Here is a 20,087-nt window from a genome sequence, read left to right as displayed (position 1 = left end):
CCTTAAGGAAGTACTTTAATTATTTTACCCACAAATTCTTCATCTTAAAACATAGACCATAGCAGTAAGTATTTTCTTGGGCTGTTGCAAAGGTTAAATGAAAAAATACGTATGAAGGACTTAGTAAGTACATGAAAATCACTCTCGATAAATGCTAGCCATATTGTTATTATCAGCATTATATTAGTAGTATTTGTTTCTACGAATTACATCGTACTAACATAGTATTTAGCACACCGTTGTCCCAAGTATTTCTGATACTTAAACAAAGCATTTTTACATAATATTTTTACTGGATCTTCAGTAATTGTGCAAGGCAGAATGACAGATTTTATTGTTCTCAATTTACAGATAAGACCAACAGGAAGAGTGTAAAAGGTCTTGTACAACTGTTATAAGTTTTTCTCATGAAAGGCTTTTTAATTTATCTGTATTACCCTCAAATGACTTGATTTTCTCAAATTTTCTATACTGTTTTACTCGTAATTTTTTGATCCATTACGCAATGATGCCTAAAACATAGATGTACACACACACACACACACACTCTCTCTCTCTTTCTCTCATGTGCGCACACACAATAAGACTCTGTATATGATTATTTTCAACCTGTTACGTAAATTGTGGCCCTTTAATATAGCTTTTGGATAATCTGAATTTATTTTATTCTAGCACAATCAATTTTTCCAGTTCTTTAAATGTGTAATTTGGTAGGTTTTATTACATTAAGAATATTTCTATTAGAAATAACAAAATAACTATGTTCTACAAAGGACACTTAATGTCAAATTTCATTTCTAAGGGTACAAAGATAAAAGACATAATAGAAACAATAACAAAAATGCTTTGTTACTGATTTATTATATCTTATTTGCCTTTTAAAAACATCATTTTATTCATTCTTTTAATACAATAGCCACATGATTTGACTAATGGAAAATGGAAGACAAGTATTACTCAATACTACTTCTTAGATACCTGGCAGAGAAAAATGGTATCACACATGAAAAAGCAGCAGTAGGGAAATTAGGTGAAATATCACATGAAACTAAGCTCCTATATTTTATTAAAATTTGTAAGTCACAGATTTAAAAAGATGTAGATACCGTTCATAACAATTCACTGATTTGCTCAATTTGGTTAATCTTTCTTTTTATTATTATTATTATACTTTAAGTTCTAGGGTACATGTGCATAACGTGCAGGTTTGTTACATATGTATACTTGTGCCATGTTGGTGTGCTGCACCCATCAACTCGTCAGCACCCATCAATTCGTCATTTATATCAGGTATAACTCCCAATGCAATCCCTCCCCCCTACCCCATCCCCATGATAGGCCCTGATGTGTGATGTTCCCCTTCCTGAGTCCAAGTGATCTCATTGTTCAGTTCCCACCTATGAGTGAGAACATGCGGTGTTTGGTTTTCTCTTCTTGTGATAGTTTGCTAAGAATGATGGTATCCAGCTGCATCCATGTCCCTACAAAGGACACAAACTCATCCTTTTTTATGGCTGCATAATATTCCATGGTGTATATGTGCCACATTTTCTTAATCCAGTCTGTCACAGATGGACATTTGGGTTGATTCCAAGTCTTTGCTATTGTGAATAGTGCCACAATAAACATACATGTGCATGTGTCTTTATAGCAGCATGATTTATAATCCTTTGGGTATATACCCAGTAGTGGGAAGGCTGGGTCATACGGTACATCTAGTTCCAGATCCTTGAGGAATCGCCATACTGTTTTCCATAATGGTTGAACTAGTTTACAATCCCACCAACAGTGTACAAGTGTTCCTATTTCTCCACAATCTCTCCAGCACCTGTTGTTTCCTGACTTTTTAAGGATTGCCATTCTAACCGGTGTGAGATGGTATCTCATTGTGGTTTTGATTTGCATTTCTCTGATGGCCAGTGATGATGAGCATTTTTTCATGTGTCTGTTGGCTGTATGAATGTCTTCTTTTGAGAAATGTCTGTTCATATCCTTTGCCCACTTTTTGATGGGGTTGTTTCTTTTTTTCTTGTAAATTTGTTTGAGTTCTTTGTAGGTTCTGGATATTAGCCCTTTGTCAGATGAGTAGATTGCAAAAATTTTCTCCCATTCTGTAGGTGGCCTGTTCACTCTGATGGTAGCTTCTTTTGCTGTGCAGAAGCTCTTTAGTTTAATCATATCCCATTTGTCAATTTTGGCTTTTGCTGCCGTTGCTTTTGGTGTTTTACACATGAAGTCTTTGCCCATGCCTATGTCCTGAATGGTACTACCTAGGTTTTCTTCTAGGGTTTTTATGGTATTAGGTCTAACATTTAAGTCTCTAATCCATCTTGAATTAATTTTCTTATAAGGAGTAAGGAAAGGATCCAGTTTCAGCTTTCTACTTATGGCTAGCCAATTTTCCCAGCATCATTTATTAAATAGGGAGTCATTTCCCCATTTCTTGTTTCTCTCAGGTTTGTCAAAGATCAGTTGGCTGTAGATGTGTGGTATTATTTCTGATGACTCTGTTCTGTTCCATTGGTCTATAGCTCTGTTTTGGTACCAGTACCATGCTGGTTTGGTTACTGTAGCCTTGTAGTATAGTTTGAAGTCAGGTAGCGTGATGCCTCCAGATTTGTTCTTTTGACTTAGGATTGTCTTGGCAATGTGGGCTCTTTTTTGGTTCCATATGAATTTTAAAGCCGTTTTTTCCAGTTCTGTGAAGAAACTCATTGGTAGCTTGATGGGGATGGCATTGAATCTATAAATAACCTTGGGCAGTATGGCCATTTTCATGATATTGATTCTTCCTATCCATGAGCATGGTATGTTCTTCCATTTGTTAGTGTCCTCTTTTATTTCACTGAGCAGTGGTTTGTAGTTCTCCTTGAAGAGGTCTTTTACATCCCTTGTAAGTTGGATTCCTAGGTATTTTATTCTCTTTGAAGCAATTGTGAATGGAAGTTCATTCATGATTTGGCTCTCTGTTTGTCTGTTACTGGTGTATAAGAATGCTTGTGATTTTTGCACATTTATTTTGTATCCTGAGACTTTGCTGAAGTTGCTTATCAGCTTAAGGAGATTTTGGGCTGAGACAATGGGGTTTTCTAAATATACAATCATGTCATCTGCAAACAGGGACAATTTGACTTCTTCTTTTCCTAACTGGATACCCTTGATTTCTTTCTCTTGCCTGATTGCCCTAGCCAGAACTTCCAACACTATGTTGAATAGGAGTGGTGAGAGAGGGCATCCCTGTCTTGTGCCAGTTTTCAAAGGGAATTTTTCCAGTTTTTGCCCATTCAGTATGATATTGGCTGTGGGTTTGACATAAATAGCTCTTATTATTTTGAGGTACGTTCCATCAATACCGAATTTATTGAGCGTTTTTAGCATGAAGGGCTATTGAATTTTGTCGAAAGCCTTTTCTGCATCTATTGAGATAATCATGTGGTTCTTGTCTTTGGTTCTGTTTATATGCTGGATTACATTTATTGATTTGCGAATGTTGAACCAGCCTTGCATCCCAGGGATGAAGCCCACTTGATCATGGTGGATAAGCTTTTTGATGTGCTGCTGAATCCAGTTTGCCAGTATTTTATTGAGGATTTTTGCATAGATGTTCATCAGGGATATTGGTCTAAAATTTTCTTTTTTTGTTGTGTCTCTGCCAGGCTTTGGTATCAGGATGATGTTGGCCTCATAAAATGAGTTAGGGAGGATTCCCTCTTTTTCTATTGATTGGAATAGTTTCAGAAGGAATGGTACCAGCTCCTCTTTGTACCTCTGGTAGAATTCTGCTGTGAATCCATCTGGTCCTGGACTTTTTTTGGTTGGTAGGCTCTTAATTATTGCCTCTATTTCAGAGCCTGCTATTGGTCTATTCAGGGATTCAACTTCTTCCTGGTTTAGTCTTGGAAGAGTGTAAGTGTCCAGGAAATTATCCATTTCTTCTAGATTTTCTAGTTGATTTGCGTAGAGGTATTTATAGTGTTCTCTGATGGTAGTTTGTATTTCTGTGGGGTCAGTGGTGATATCCCCTTTATCATTTTTTATTGTGTCTATTTGATTCTTCTCTCTTTTCTTCCTTATTAGTCTTGCTAGCGGTCTGTCAATTTTGTTGATCTTTTCAAAAAACCAACTCCTGGATTCATTGATTTTTTGGAGGGTTTTTTGTGTCTCTATCTCCTTCAGTTCTTCTCTGATCTTAGTTATTTCTTGCCTTCTGCTAGCTTTTGAATGTGTTTGCTCTTGCTTCTCTAGTTCTTTTAATTGTGATGTTAGAGTGTCCATTTTAGATCTTTCCAGCTTTCTCTTGTGGGCATTTAGTGCTATAAATTTCCCTCTACACACTGCTTTAAATGTGTCCCAGAGATTCTGGTATGTTGTATCTTTGTTCTCATTGGTTTTAAAGAACATTTTATTTCTGCCTTCATTTCGTTATGTATCCAGTAGTCGTTCAGGAGCAGGTTGTTCAGTTTCCATGTAGTTGAGTGGTTTTGATTGAGTTTCTTAGTCCTGAGTTCTAGTTTGATTGCACTGTGGTCTGAGAGACAGTTGGTTATAATTTCTGTTCTTTTACATTTGCTGAGGAGTGCTTTACTTCCAATTATGTGGTCAATTTTGGAATAAGTGCAATGTGGTGCTGAGAAGAATGTATATTCTGTTGATTTGGGGTGGAGAGTTCTATAGATGTCTATTAGGTCCGCTTGGTGCAGAGATGAGTTCAATTCCTGGATATCCTTGTTAACTTTCTGTCTCGTTGATCTGTCTAATGTGGACAGTGGAGTGTTGAAGTCTCCCATTATTATTGTATGGGAGTCTAAGTCTCTTTGTAAGTCTCTAAGGACTTGCTTTATGAATTTGGGCGCTCCTGTATTGGGGGCATATATATTTAGGATAGTTAGCTCTTCCTGTTGAATTGATCCCTTTACCATTATGTAATGGCCTTCTTTGTCTCTTTTGATCTTTGATGGTTTAAAGTCTGTTTTGTCAGAGACTAGGATTGCAACCCCTGCTTTTTTTTGTTCTCCATTTGCTTGGTAGATCTTCCTCCATCCCTTTATTTTGAGCCTATGTATGTCTCTGCATGTGAGATGGGTCTCCTGAGTACAGCAGACTGATGGGTCTTGACTCTTTATCCAGTTTGCCAGTCTGTGTCTTTTAATTGGAGCATTTAGTCCATTAACATTTAAGGTTCATATTGTTATGTGTGAACTTGATCCTGTCATTATGATATTAACTGGTTTTTTTGCTCGTTAGTTGATGCAGTTTCTTCCTAGCCTCGATGGTCTTTACATTTTGGCATGTTTTTGCAATGGCTGGTACCGGTTGTTCCTTTCCATGTTTAGGGCTTCCTTCAGGGTCTCTTGTAAGGCAGGCCTGGTGGTGACAAAATCTCTAAGCATTTGCTTATCTGTAAAGGATTTTATTTCTCCTTCACTGATGAAACTTAGTTTGGCTGGATATGAAATTCTGGGTTGAAAATTCTTTTCTTTAAGAATGTTGAATATTGGCCCCCACTCTCTTCTGGCTTGTAGAGTTTCTGTCGAGAGGTCTGCTGTTAGTCTGATGGGCTTCCCTTTGTGGGTAACCCGACCTTTCTCTCTGGCTGCCCTTAAGATTTTTTTCCTTCATTTCAACTTTGGTGAATCTGGCAATTATGTGTCTTGGAGTTGCTCTTCTCAAGGAGTATCTTTGTGGCGTTCTCTGTATTTCCTGAATTTGAATGTTGGCCTGCCCTACTAGGTTGGGGAAGTTCTCCTGGATGATATCCTGAAGAGTGTTTTCCAACTTGGTTCCATTTTCCCCCTCACTTTTAGGCACCCCAATCAGACATAGATTTGGTCTTTTTACATAATCCCATACTTCTTGCAGACTTTGTTCATTTCTTTTTCTTCTTTTTTCTTTTGGTTTCTCTTCTCACTTCATTTCATTCATTTGATCCTCAATCGCTGATACTCTTTCTTCCAGTTGATCAAGTCGGTTACTAAAGCTTGTGGATTTGTCACGTATTTCTCGTGTCATGGTTTTCATCTCTGTCGTTTCATTTATGACCTTCTCTGCATTAATTATTCTAGCTATCAATTCTTCCACTCTTTTTTCAAGATTTTTAGTTTCTTTGCGCTGGGTACATAATTCCTCCTTTAGCTCTGAGAAGTTTGATGGACTGAAGCCTTCTTCTCTCATCTCGTCAAAGTCATTCTCTGACCAGCTTTGATCCGTTGCTGGCGATGAGCTGCGCTCCTTTGCAGGGGGAGATGCACTCTTATTTTTTGAATTTCCAGCTTTTCTGCCCTGCTTCTTCCCCATCTTTGTGGTTTTATCTGCCTCTGGTCTTTGATGTTGGTGATGTACTGATGGGGTTTTGGTATAGGTGTTCTTCCTGTTTGATAGCTTTCCTTCTAATAGTCAGGACCCTCAGCTGTAGTTCTGTTGGAGATTGCTTGAGGTCCACTCCAGACCCTGTTTGCCTGGGTATCAGCAGCAGAGGTTGCAGAAGATAGAATATTGCTGAACAGCGAGTGTACCTGTCTGATTCTTCCTTTGGAAGCTTCCTCTCAGGGGTGTACTCCACCCTGTGAGGTGTGGGGTGTCAGGCTTCCCCTAGTGGGGGATGTCTCCCAGTTAGGCTACTCAGGGGTCAGAGACCCACAATTTGGTTAATCTTATCAAACAGGGTTTTATGCGGATTTTCTTATAGGCTTCATGATACAGCTACCAGCTGTTAAAATTGGACTTAGGATTTCAGATCTTGATTCTTGTGTACAATTTTGAAAAAAAAAAAAAAAATTGGAAGTCAAAGTAAGCAATATAAAATTAGTAAAACAATTGGTTGACATGACAAGGAATTTATGTCCTTAAAAGAGTGTAAGTAAGATACACAGTTAAAATGTTACTATATTTGAAATACAGATATTCTACCAGCAAGAAAAATATTTGTTGGGAGTGAAAAAATGACTCCACATGTTGTTAATCAATCATTCAGTTAGCTTCCTGCTGGCACTTGTATAAGATCTATTACTGTTGTGAATATTTCACCTGTGAAATCATGGAGAAAAGATAATTAAACACACATTAACCAGACCTAGGGGTTTGAGTGTAGCAATCTATTAATCAATATTGATTGAATATTATAGTAGACATCATGAAGGAGATGGGTTTTAGCTATGCCTTGAAATATGAATAAGATGAGGGTAACAAGAAGGCAATAGAGTAAGAAGAAGATGCAGGAGAAGAAATTTCAGGATGGGAAAATATGACATTTCCACAATTTCTTCATTCACTGTAGAAAATTGTATGTCTATTCAATTTTTCAGATCAAATAACTGAATACACATGCTTTCTTTTCTAATTCTCTGTCAAATCTTGGCAAATATGAAATATCACTATATAATTTTTGAAGAGTTACTTCTTCAATGTGAGTTAATTTTAAAATAGCATCAAGCAATATTTACTTAGTCATTCATTCACTTACTTCAAAATTCCCACCTACTCCTCACTTCTCATTTCCATTGCCTTAGTTCAAAGTTTCATGTATTCAGTTGATATTTTGGTGTACCTATTATTTGCCTGGCATTGTTCTGGGAATATAAAGACAAGCAAAACATGACCTGAATCCCTAATTTCTGGAAGCTTGTAGTCTAATGGTGGGAACAGACACTGATCAAATGATTCCTTAAATAAATGTAAATTCACCCTTGAGTGTAGTGCTAGAATAAAAGCTGTTATTGGAGCATATGAAAGGGAGAGTTGACCTGGTCAGGAAGGTCAGAGAAGGCTTCTTTGGGCAACTGACAATTTAATATCAACCTAAAGGATGAGTAAGGGTTAGCTAGAAAGGGAAAAGCATTACATATGAAAGGCAAATCATTTGCAAAAATCTGTACTGACAGAACATTTGGCAGGTATGATCTTAGGATGTCAACATGAATGAATAAGAGAGAGCAAGGAGGAATTTGGTGCCAAGTGAGCTTGGTGCTTTTTCTCCTGGATTATCTCTGGTCACCCTCTAGTTCAGCATCACTCTAGACCCTCTCCAATCCAGTCCTGTCATATATGTTTTATTGAAGTTAATATGATTATATCACTCCTGTTCATAAGCCTGTTTCTTCATCCTTCATGGAGACACCTGCACTCAGGCATGATATGTATCTCACCATCACCAGAACATGGTCTGCCTTTGAGTGATCTTTGAACTGGTCACCTTTCTTGACCCTTGAATTTGCTTTGCCTGGATGGATCTGCCAGTAGCCTGGCAATCTCTTCATCTTTTCTGCTGAGGTCAAGTATTACCCTCCGTTTTGGGACCTTCATGAATACCCCCAGGGTGGGAATCTTTCCTCTCTGTGCTTCCACAACTTTCTTTGCCTTCCCTGTTCACACCTCTGTTGTCATGGCATTTGAAGAGAAGGTACACTCTTTAGAGTCAGGGATCTAGTCTCACTGTTTTATATACAGTGTGCTGAGAAATGTCTGAGAAAACCTGACACTTAAAAAAATGTGGAGTTTTTTGGCCAAACTAAATATTTATGTCAGTTTTTTAGGCCACATTCTGATAATTTAGGATGAGTGATTTTGCCTGAATTGTTGGTTCAAATAAATTAATTTAAAACTGCTCAGTTTTAGAGATAGGTTTTCTTCACTATTAATAAATAATGACTGAACAATTAACGTTTTTGGTGAAAACCCCAACAGAGTCTTAACTTTACTTAACTCCTTTACTTAAAACTAAGATTTTAAAAATATGTTAATTACCATTAAAACAATTGACTTAAACTCTATGCCTCAGATTTCTCATTTTTAAGGAGAGGATAATAATTATCTCCTAGAATAACTCTTTTCTAGATAGATAGTTTCTCTATAGAGAGACAATATAGATATCTATCTATAGATAGATAGTCTCTGTCTAACAATCCTAAGACTGTTATGAAAATTAACTGTTTAACATTATCAAGTATTTTGAAAAGTATTTGGCACTAAGTAATTGCTCTACCAGTGCTTATTAATTAAGTAAAAAAACAAACAAACAAACAAACAAGTAAGTCAGGTATTGGCAGGGATTTCTGAGAAATTTCTGAGTTGTAAAGGAGTGTAAAGATGAATCCATTATAAATGTAGTGATTATGCTTTGAAAGAGCCCTTTTATAACTACCCATGTTTATTCAATATAACCAGTTGTAACACTGCCCCTTCCTCAGCCTGCACAATTCCAGCAGCAGGAAAAGAACGAGACTCTAGGTCTTCATGTCATACTCTTGTACCACAGGTTGTATTCTTGGGCTTAGTGGTGAGTTAGGTATCTTTCTTGATGCTTCTTGCTACTGCTACTTGAGACAAATCGTGCTTCCCTGTTTACTTAAGGAAAAAAAAGTTTAAAGCTCATGCCATCAAATAATGCAAACCCCACTTCCCTATTGCAGTTATTGCTAAGACTCTAATGACCCATTCTCATCCCTTTAATATTTTTAACTCTGGTTTACCGTGACTCTTTGCAATACCATTGTTGTTGCAATTATTAAGAATTATCGATATAGATGCTTCTCTCACTTCCCCGGCTTCAAAGTTCCTTGGCGTTTACTTCTCCATAGATATAGTCATTCCTCCATCTTCAGCCTTTCTTTCTCCTCATTTCAACTGAGGTATCATCAGTAACAACTGCAACTCCTCCAAATTTCAGTTTCAAGCATAAAACCAGTTTCTACTCACTCTAGTCACCTACCTCTAATAGTTCTTTACCAGTCTATGACTAACATTCTATTGACTCTATGCCTTTTCATTCTCCCTTTCCGACTTCATTCCTCATTTTCTTCTTTTTTAACAGTTTAGATTTCATAGAACATCATTTATTAAAAATGATTCAACTGCCTTGCCCATCTCCATTCACTGTATTTATCTGGCAAAATCCAAACCCTGGTTAAATATAATTCAATATCAACCTCATGCCTGTGCCTTTGAAGCTGAACAAATGTGAAGGAAAACATCATGACTGGTCTTACTTCAAATTCATGAGCACTATATATAAGAGGAGAGCCAGAACTCAAATTGAATTTCTTAATTCCTCTTGTTCTACCACACAGCTAAATAACTGTATGTTGTCCTCACTTCTCAAACTTCCAGCACCTTCTTCTCAATTTTACTCTCAACAGGATTCTTAACTGCTGCTTCTAATTTCATTGAAAAAAATATAATTAGGAAACTTTTACACACTTTCCATCATTATCTACTTTCCTATGGCATCTGCATCTTATTCTCTGCCTTTTTTAGCTTCTCTGTGTAACCATAAGTCCTCTCCCTCCATCTGTGCATTACATTTTATTCCCCCCTCACTCATTCCTCCATCCATTTACTTATTGTGGGCTGAAATGTATTTCCCAAAAATGTGTACTTTGAAGTCCTGACACTTAGTACCTCAGAATGTGATAGTATTTGGAGATAACATCTTTAAAGGGGTAATTAAGTGCCATGTGGTCTTTAGGGTGGGCCCTAACCCAACATTGCTGGTATTCATATAGGAAGAGGAGATTATGAAACAGACAGAGAGATGTACCTGACTCATGTACTCAGAGATTAAGGGGTGACCATGTGAGGATAATGAGAAGACAGTCATCTGCAAGCCAAGAAGAGAAGCCTAAGAAGAAGCAAAACATGCCTACACTTGACCTTGAACTTTTAGCCTCCAGAAGGTTGAGAAAATAAACTTCTGTTGTTTAAGCTACCCAGTCTGTGGTATGTGCGATGGCAGCCCTAGGAAATGAATATACTACATCAGACAGTCTCACTATCTTTTCTGCAAGACTAATTATTTCTCTCTTAATAGAAGTTTCTCATCAGTATACAAATATATATTTCCTCTGTCTTATACAAAGAAAAATTATCTCTTGATCACGCATTCCTTCCTGCAACTATCTATTTCTTTCACCATTTTCCATATAATTCTGCTTCTAAACTTTTATCCTTTCTTTCTTGAATATACTCCAACCAGGCTTCCCTTCTGTTTCTCTTCTTAAGACCATCACTCCATGGGAAAAGTGCTCCTTATCTAACAAACTTCTCAGTAATAGTAAGTTCTTTTCAATAACAATCTCCATATTGTTATAGTACTCAATATTTATTTGTTATCCTATTTGGCCTATTAACACCATTTAATAGGGGAAGGATAAGTCATCTCCCCTCCCTCCATTCTCAGTGCTTAACTCCGGACTTACATATATCCAAATGTATACCTGGCATTTATGCTTGGCTAATGAGTTTTGCTTAATTCCACCTGTCCAAAATAGCACTCCCTTTTAAACTACTTATCCATTTATCTCTACCTTAAAGCATGACAATTCCATTCTTCCAGTGGTATGGTTTGACTCTGTGTCCCCATCCAAATCTCACCTTGAATTGTAATAGTCCCCACGTGTCAAGGGCAGGACCAGGTGGAGGTAATTGGATAATGGGGGCAGTTTTTCCCATGCTGTTCTCATGACAATGAGTGAGTCTCACGAGATCTGATTGTTTTACAAGTGTCTGGCATTTCCCCTGCTTGCACTCACTTCATCCTGCTGCCCTGTGAAGAAGGTGTCTGGTTCTCCTTTGCATTTTCCCATAATTGTAAGTTTCTTGAGCCCTCCCCAGCAATGCAGAACTGTGGGTCAGTTAAACCTCTTTCCTTTATACATTACCCAGCCTCAGAATGAACTAATACATCCAATAAAATCAAAAGAAGCATCAGAATGAACTAATACATCCAATAAAATCAAAAGAAAACAAGCAAACAAATAAACAAGAATTCTTCATGTTATCTAGGAGTCCTCTTAAAATTCTCACATCTCTTATTGAATCCATCAGCAAATCCTGTCAGCTGTATATCTCTTCAAATGCCAGAATCCATCAATTCTGTCACTACCTTCCTCTTCCAATTATTCAAACTCTCTTGGTTGGACTCTCACCACTATTATCTTTGTACTTTACTTCACTTTATTCTCAATGCCACAGACAGGATCATCATTCTGTGATATAACCCACATTATGTACATCACTGCCGTAAATGCTTTGGTAGCCTCTCATCTTTTTTTTTTTTTTTTTTTTTTTTTTTTTTTTTTTTTTTTATTATACTTTAAGTTCTAGGGTACATGTGCATAACGTGCAGGTTTGTTACATATGTATACTTATGCCATGTTGGTGTGCTGCACCCATCAACTCGTCAGCACCCATCAATTCATCATTTATATCTTGTATAACTCCCCAATGCAAGCCCTCCCTCCTCCCCCCTCCCCCCTCCCCATGATAGGCCCCAGTGCGTGATGTTCCCCTTCCCGAGTCCAAGTGATCTCATTGTTCAGTTCCCACCTATGAGTGAGAACATGCGGTGTTTGGTTTTCTGTTCTTGTGATAGTTTGCTAAGAATGATGGTTTCCAGCTGCATCCATGTCCCTACAAAGGACGCAAACTCATCCTTTTTTATGGCTGCATAGTATTCCATGGTGTATATGTGCCACATTTTCTTAATCCAGTCTGTCACAGATGGACATTTGGGTTGATTCCAAGTCTTTGCTATTGTGAATAGTGCCGCAATAAACATACGTGTACATGTGTCTTTGTAGTAGACTAATTTATAATCCTTTGGGTATATACCCAGTAGTGGGATGGCTGGGTCATATGGTACATCTAGTTCTAGATCCTTGAGGAATTGCCATACTGTTTTCCATAATGGTTGAACTAGTTTACAATCCCACCAACAGTGTAAAAGTGTTCCTATTTCTCCACATCCTCTCCAACACCTGTTGTTTCCTGACTTCTTAATGATTGCCATTCTAACTGGTGTGAGATGGTATCTCATTGTGGTTTTGATTTGCATTTCTCTGATGGCCAGTGATGATGAGCATTTTTTCATGTGTCTGTTGGCTGTATGAATATCTTCTTTTGAGAAATGTCTGTTCATATCCTTTCCCCACTTTTTGATGGGGTTGTTTGTTTTTTTCTCGTATATTTGTTTGAGTTCTTTGTAGATTCTGGATATTAGCCCTTTGTCAGATGAGTAGGTTGCAAAAATTTTCTCCCATTCTGTAGGTTGCCTGTTCACTCTGATGGTAGTTTCTTTTGCTGTGCAAAAGCTCTTTAGTTTAATTAGATCCCATTTGTCAATTTTGGCTTTTGCTGCCGTTGCTTTTGGTGTTTTAGACATGAAGTCCTTGCCCATGCCTATGTCCTGAATGGTACTACCTAGATTTTCTTCTAGGGTTTTTATGGTATTAGGTCTAACATTTAAGTCTCTAATCCATCTTGAATTAATCTTCGTATAAGGGGTAAGGAAAGGATCCAGTTTCAGCTTTCTACTTATGGCTAGCCAATTTTCCCAGCACCATTTATTAAATAGGGAATCCTTTCCCCATTTCTTGTTTCTCTCAGGTTTGTCAAAGATCAGATGGCTGTAGATGTGTGGTATTATTTCTGAGGACTCTGTTCTGTTCCATTGATCTATATCTCTGTTTTGGTACCAATGAGTTTCTTCACAGAATTGGAAAAAACTGCTTTAAAGTTCATATGGAACCAAAAAAGGGCCCGCATTGCCAAGACAATCCTAAGTCAAAAGGACAAAGCTGGAGGCGTCACGCTACCTGACTTCAAACTATACTACAAGGCTACAGCCTCTCATCTTACGTAGGAAAAAAGTCAAAGGTTTTTCAAGGCATCCCAACATTTCCTCTGTTCTTTGTTCTTTGTTCCTTGAACACTCCAGACACCTCACACCAGAACTTGTGTACTTATTAATTATGTTACAAATGATGCCTTTTCAGAAATTTGCAGGGCTCCCTCTTCCCCATTCTGCTTTATTATAATCTTATGAACTATCATTTTCTTTATTTTTTTTCTTTGCTCCCACTTTCCTTAATTCAACGAAAGTAGAGATCATGTTCCGTTTAGCTTACTGCTATAACACCATATATAAAACTGTCTCTGGCACATAATAAGCACTCAATAAGCATCGTGAACAAATAAGTAAATAGATTTATTAATATGAAAGATACATTCCCTGATCTTTTGCAACATGCTTACATAATCAATAGACTCTTTGCCCCCTTCTATTGCCAGAATTTCCTCAACAGTTAAATCTTGTCTCCTAGGCTTCAATGACACAGTTGTATGGAAACTTACTTGGATATTCTCATCCCTGGTCTAACCTAGGATTCAGAGAGAATTAACATCTGATAGGGCAACTTTTGACTACTAGGGGATGGTTGCTGGTGGATAAAAGCTCCATTTTCCATTCCATGAACCTTCTAAATCTCATTTGACACAGTACCTCAAAGTGTCCTCAGCATAATCAAACTGCAGTTGCTCATGATGGCAACTCACTGGTAATGGAATTTTGCATTGGCTTTACCTCCCTCCTTGGGGTCTCTTTCTAAAATAAACTGCCTGCATACATGTCCTTTTCTCCGATTCTACTTTCTGAAGAGAACCCAGTCTTTGTCAATTTTTTTATGAAGCGAAGTCCCAAAATATTCCCTAGAGTATAATAGGTACTCAATAAATATTTGCAGAATAAATGATTGGACAACTCACTATAATAGCAAGTAGCTTTATTATTCATTTTTAGATAAGTCTTGTAAGATGAAATTGATCTCATGTATATTATCTTCTACCATTTCATTTATAACTGTATATCAAATCCCAGAAAAAAAAGTCCCAAGAAACCACAAGAAACCATAATCTTTTTAATCTTTTTCTCCAAATTGGCTAAAAGGATTATAGAATGTTTATAATCAAAGCTTTAAAATACCTCCTACTTTAATGGAACAAAAGATAAATTACAGTATGAAAAATTTCACCAGTGCCTTCTGCTAAAACCTACTCTACTGGAAGATTAATGACATCCTGCAGTTTAACTCTGAAACACAAGAAACTCTTTTAATTTGCAGTTTAAATAAGTTTTCTTCCTTCAGAACAATGTTTATAGTTATTGCATTTCTACGAACTGCTCAATAGGTAAATTCAAACCAAATAGTAGAAATGAGAAATAAATGACTTCATATATCTTGGCAAAAACTAAGGTATGGGGTCACAGAATGGTTTATAGTGCCCCTTATTCCACGTTTATTTTCTTTTCTCAGCAGTATAAAGGAAAATCCTTATTCCTGAAAGTACTTCTGGCTGGCAGCTGCTGAGGTTAGGATCATGATTTCCTGATTCTAGCTTGGTTAGATTCAGTTTTTACTATAGACATAGAAATATTGATACAGCAGTTAAGTGCACAAAACAAGTGGCAAACATCCCTAAACACAACTCATCTTCTGCCCTCAATCCATCTTGATACCCTTTGCAATTTCATGAGTTTCTCATGAACTTCCTACTATAAGTTTCTAGAATCACACATTTAAAGGAAAAGCCATGTATTTCATGAATTCTTGTATTTGTGGATTCACTTTTGCATTAACAGTTATTTTCATTTGGCTTCTTGGGATTAAGTATGGAAGACAGAAAATAGGTTACTCTTCTGGATACACAAGGATAATGACTGAGGTCATATGTCAAATTCTATGAAAATGTTACTGGCATTTTGACAAATGTTTTACATCTTACTTTTCATTTAGGTAATAGTTATATGATAAACTCAGTGCCTATGAATATTTTAGCTGTTACCATCTAATAGACAATATAAACAGGTAAAGAAAAAAAGGTGGCTACAAAACCTGGGCTAAAACTGAAGGTAATTACTGAGAATTCTCAGTAAATGAATCCTTCCATAGCCTCCTTCAGGGTTTCTTAAAGCCTAGATTTTGCTTATTTGAACTTTTTAAGATTTAGAAAGTCAATTTTCCATTCAGGAGTTTCCCCAATCCTGAATATCTAGTATTTTGTTGTTGTTTTAGGAGTGAGGAGCAGTGAAATTTAAAATTATATTTGGCCTTAAAATAGTTGCCAAGGCAAGTTAGCTTATGATGTACTTTGAAATTGTGTACAAATTGAGTACATATTTTAGATCATCTTTTCTTTCAACTGTATACATTGAACAGTAAAGTATCTTGCAAATCATGAATATCGAATTAGATATCACAAGGAAGCAGACCTATTTACATAGCCCAGTGACTGTATTTAATAAATGATTGGGAAGCACTTGGTTGTAATGAAAAATAAAAAGGTATCTTTGAGAATGTTTAGAAATATTAGTACAACTTGATAAAACAATAACTTGTAGAGCTTTTTAGTTTTCAATGCACTTTTCCATATATTAAGAGTTTTGAGCCTTTCAGTGGTTCAGGAAGCTAGGACAAATATATTTATCCCAAACACACAAACTAAAGAAGCAAGGTAGCTCAGACCTGTTGACCAACTTGCTCAAGGCACACAGTTTGCAAGTTACTCAATCTAAGCTTAGACTTGAGTTATACATGAATTTTTAAATAAATCAAATGCAAAGAATTTGTTTCCTCAAAAATTCCCCAAACAAAAACACACCATATTAACAGTAATTATTATAACATTATAACTCTTTAATTATGAGTGATAAAACAGCACAAACTATTAATTCTTATGAGAATAAAGTAGGCTAGATTGTCCAAATTAATGAAAACTATTGTTATTTTCTACCAAAATGTATTGCTATTATTCTCAAAACCTCATCAAATTCCTTTCAAGTCCAAACTATACATAAAGTACAGTAGTCAAATTAAATAGTGTAGTCTTAGTAATACACAGGCCTGAGTATAAAAGGATGTATAACTTTATATATATGTAGGCAAAGGTTTTCTTGATGTTCTCATTTCAATGAGTAGATGAAAATTTTCAACTTTTAATTCAAGTTTATGAAATCACTCCTACTATTAAATTTAGTTCATTGAAATTTTTAAACTCAACCAATCAGATATGCTTTCTCTCTCCTTCCTCCATTCTCCCTTTGGGCAGTTTAAGTTTCTAGAAGCTTCCCTTTCACCTGGATTGAGCAAAGGACCATTTCTTTCCATGACATCCTTGGCCACACTGATTTATGTTTCATTAGTAGCTTCTGTCTCTTATCCTGGTAATCATAATGTCACCAAAACTCCAGGGGTTCAGTATAGGTCCTGCTGCTTGTGGCATAGAATGCCAATCACTGAGACAAGGAGTATTGTCAGGAAAGAAGGCTTTAATTTGGTGCTGCAGCCAAAGATAACAGGAGATAAAGTAGCAAATCCATCTTCCACCCAACTAAAATGGTGGGGTTTATATAGCAGGAAAGGTGGAAAACCAGGCATTAGGGAGTGGTAAGGAAGCAGTCATGATGGATGGGGGGGCTGATGTCTCATTTTCTGGACATGGTAATCTGATGAGCTTTAGTTTCTTCACTGAGGGTGGTTTCCTGAGGAAGTCAGATGAGACAAATGTCAGTTTCAAGTTTTAAAAAAAAGAGAAGGTCACTTTCTATGTCTATTCAAAATAACTTAAATATTATTTGTATGAGACTATTGGGCCAGTTTCAATAGTGTGCAACCATTTGTTGGTGAGATTTCCAGCTTTGCTATAGCCTCTATTCCAGCAGTCTATATTCACATCATCTAAATCCTAGCTCTCAGCTTCTTCTAGTTTCAAGCATTTCTGAGGAAAATACATTAAAAAATTAACTATCTCTAAGGTAGACAGAAGGGAAATGTACTCTCTAAGTACTCTCTAAGTAGGACACTCTAAGATGCTCTAAGAGGACATTGAATGGGGAGAAGGGAAGAGAACTCAATTAAAGCCCCAATACATCATCCTCCTTCGTGTATTCTATTTCCTCTCTTTGTTCAGAAATTGATTTTATCTGTTGATTAGTAGTACAATAACTCTTACATTCCTTTTTCAGCAAATGTTTACTGAATCCAGGAAAAATTCAGATGCTATGCTAGACTTTTGGTTCCAACATGAAGACCACACAGTCTGTGTTGAATGTGCTCACAATTTTACCATAGGTGACCACATAAACAGATAATTAGGGTGTAATCAATAAAAAGCTGTAATAATGAATAGAGTAATGTGAAGAGAGTGTTCTACTGAAAAGGTCTTTAAAAGTTTCATACAGTCAGTTATCTAATTTTGTTCAAGAGAATTGAATAGAAATTTCAAAGGTGTGTCAGGGTAAAGTGAGAGAAATCATTACTGAGACTTACTGGACAAGGTTGCTATTGTGTGATTAGAATTCTGTGTACCCAGAGGAACTTTGGTACTTTCAGGGACATAGTACAATTTTACTTGAGCACAAGAAGTCTCAAATTAGAAATAAACTAATGAGAAAATTACTCTAGTTCATACTTAACCACCATTTTTAATACTTTGCATTTCTCTGCTAACATGAACTGATCAATTGTTTGACTCTGTTACGGAATTAATTGCTTAATTCAGTCAAATTGGTAATCAGATTAATTGACTGGTTAAATCAATTGTCATTGCCAAGTTGGGTGAAACAGAAAAGATTGAACTGTATAGTTTGTTATAAAGGCAGGAGCTTGTTCTCAAATTTTTTGTTTCTTATTTAATGTCTATAGATTTTTTAAAAACTTGTTTACATTTTGTACATAGTGCTTATAACTGAGTTTTTACAATATTGTGATGGAAGTGATGGAATTGTTTTTGACTCCAATTTTACTGATGGAAATAAAGAGGTATATCAGGGTTAAGTGATTGTCGACTATATTACTGTACTGCTAATAAATGGCAGATTTAGGATTTGAACTGAAGGGCTGCTGACTCTAAATCTAGCACTTTTTTTTCTAGAAATAGAGAGGAATGATATATTGGGTATAGAAATTTTTAAAGTCATCAGTAATTAAAAGGTATACTAAGTCATGAGGAATTTTTATTTCACCACAGAAACATTTTCCTGCCTTAAGGTTAGGGTGGGATAGTATTTTTTTTGCAGTACACTTGGGAAATGGCTAAGTCTGACGGATGACCTGGCACATTATTGGAAATAAAGTTTCATCAAGAAAAACATGTATTACCAATCATTATCCTGAAGCTTTTCTAGAATTAATTGGACAAATATTTACAGGATCTCATGTGAACTTCACTGTAATGTTGGCAAGGTGATATATAATTCTAAGGCCCATATATTTTTTTCTGTTTTGCCAGTTAAGCGAAGATTCTTATTTAAGTGTCCACAGTGTGATTGGTACTATTGGAAATGGAAACAATGAAAAGATTCATTTTTTAATTCAAAATGTTACCTTCCTTCCTTTTTCCTTCCTACCTTCTTTTCTTTCTGCAGAAGCATTCGTTGAACGTCACACTGTACCAGGCACTACTGCAGTGTGAATAGTAAACAATGTCTAAAATATGTCTAGCTCCTGGCAAAGCTCACAGTCTAGTGATGGAGATGGAATTCCCACTCATGAAACAATTGAGTAATTATATTCTGAACAATAAGGTATTAGCTAGAATTATGCAGTTATATTGATAAGAAAAATAGTTGATCAGTTTAATTCATTAATTGAATTTGAGCAGAACTCACAATTCAAACCCCTAGGGATGAGTAAGAGAAGTAAACCTTATGGAAACTATGATACATTGGAGATTATATGTTCTGACTAAAAGGTTCATCAGTCTCTGTGTTTTTTTCTTGTTTGATTATTTGTTTGTTGTTTTTTAAGAGGCTTTCCGGTAAAGACCAGAAAGCCTGCTAAACAAATTCTAAAAGAGCTGTAACACTTAGTCCCTGTGCTGTGGAAGAACATTGTTAAGTAGAAATTCAAATTATGCATTGTCAAATTAGCCCATCTCCCTCTTTTTTTCCTAGAAATCTGGAATTTACAATTATTTTCTGAGCTTCTTTGTTTTTTCAAGATGGTAAATAAAATAGACTTTGGAAAAAGATTGTGTGGGACAAACAAAACAACCATGACCATGAGTTTGCAAATTCTGTTTTTAAATTACAAAAGTGTAGGATTACCAAATGTGATAACATTTTTTGCAAGACAACTTATAACAAGTTTGATCAGAATTGGATTTGTCTCTGGGCATAGGAAAAAATGCTAAGCTACAAATTGACAACTACAACAGTAAAGAGAAGAGCAGAGGGGAGAGGAGTGGAGAGGGTAAAAGACAGGGGAAGGAAAGAAGGGAACAATAATCCCTTTATTCACAAATGCTGTCTTTGGGATGGC

At 36.3% G+C, this 20,087-nt stretch overlaps 1 non-coding gene across 1 annotated transcript; it reads right to left on the bottom strand.

The window, feature by feature from the left end:
- Positions 1 to 19,572: 19,572 nt before the first annotated feature.
- LOC115893340 lies at positions 19,573 to 19,634 on the bottom strand. Its single transcript, XR_004053354.1, has one exon. It is a non-coding gene; the product is annotated as a U7 small nuclear RNA (small nuclear RNA).
- Between the last annotated feature and the right edge of the window lie 453 nt (positions 19,635 to 20,087).

Source organism: Rhinopithecus roxellana, chromosome 14, assembly GCF_007565055.1.
Source record: "Rhinopithecus roxellana isolate Shanxi Qingling chromosome 14, ASM756505v1, whole genome shotgun sequence".
Taxonomy (NCBI): domain Eukaryota; kingdom Metazoa; phylum Chordata; class Mammalia; order Primates; family Cercopithecidae; genus Rhinopithecus; species Rhinopithecus roxellana.
The sequence above is the reverse complement of the archived record's forward strand: the minus strand, read 5'-3'. Positions and strand labels throughout refer to the sequence as shown.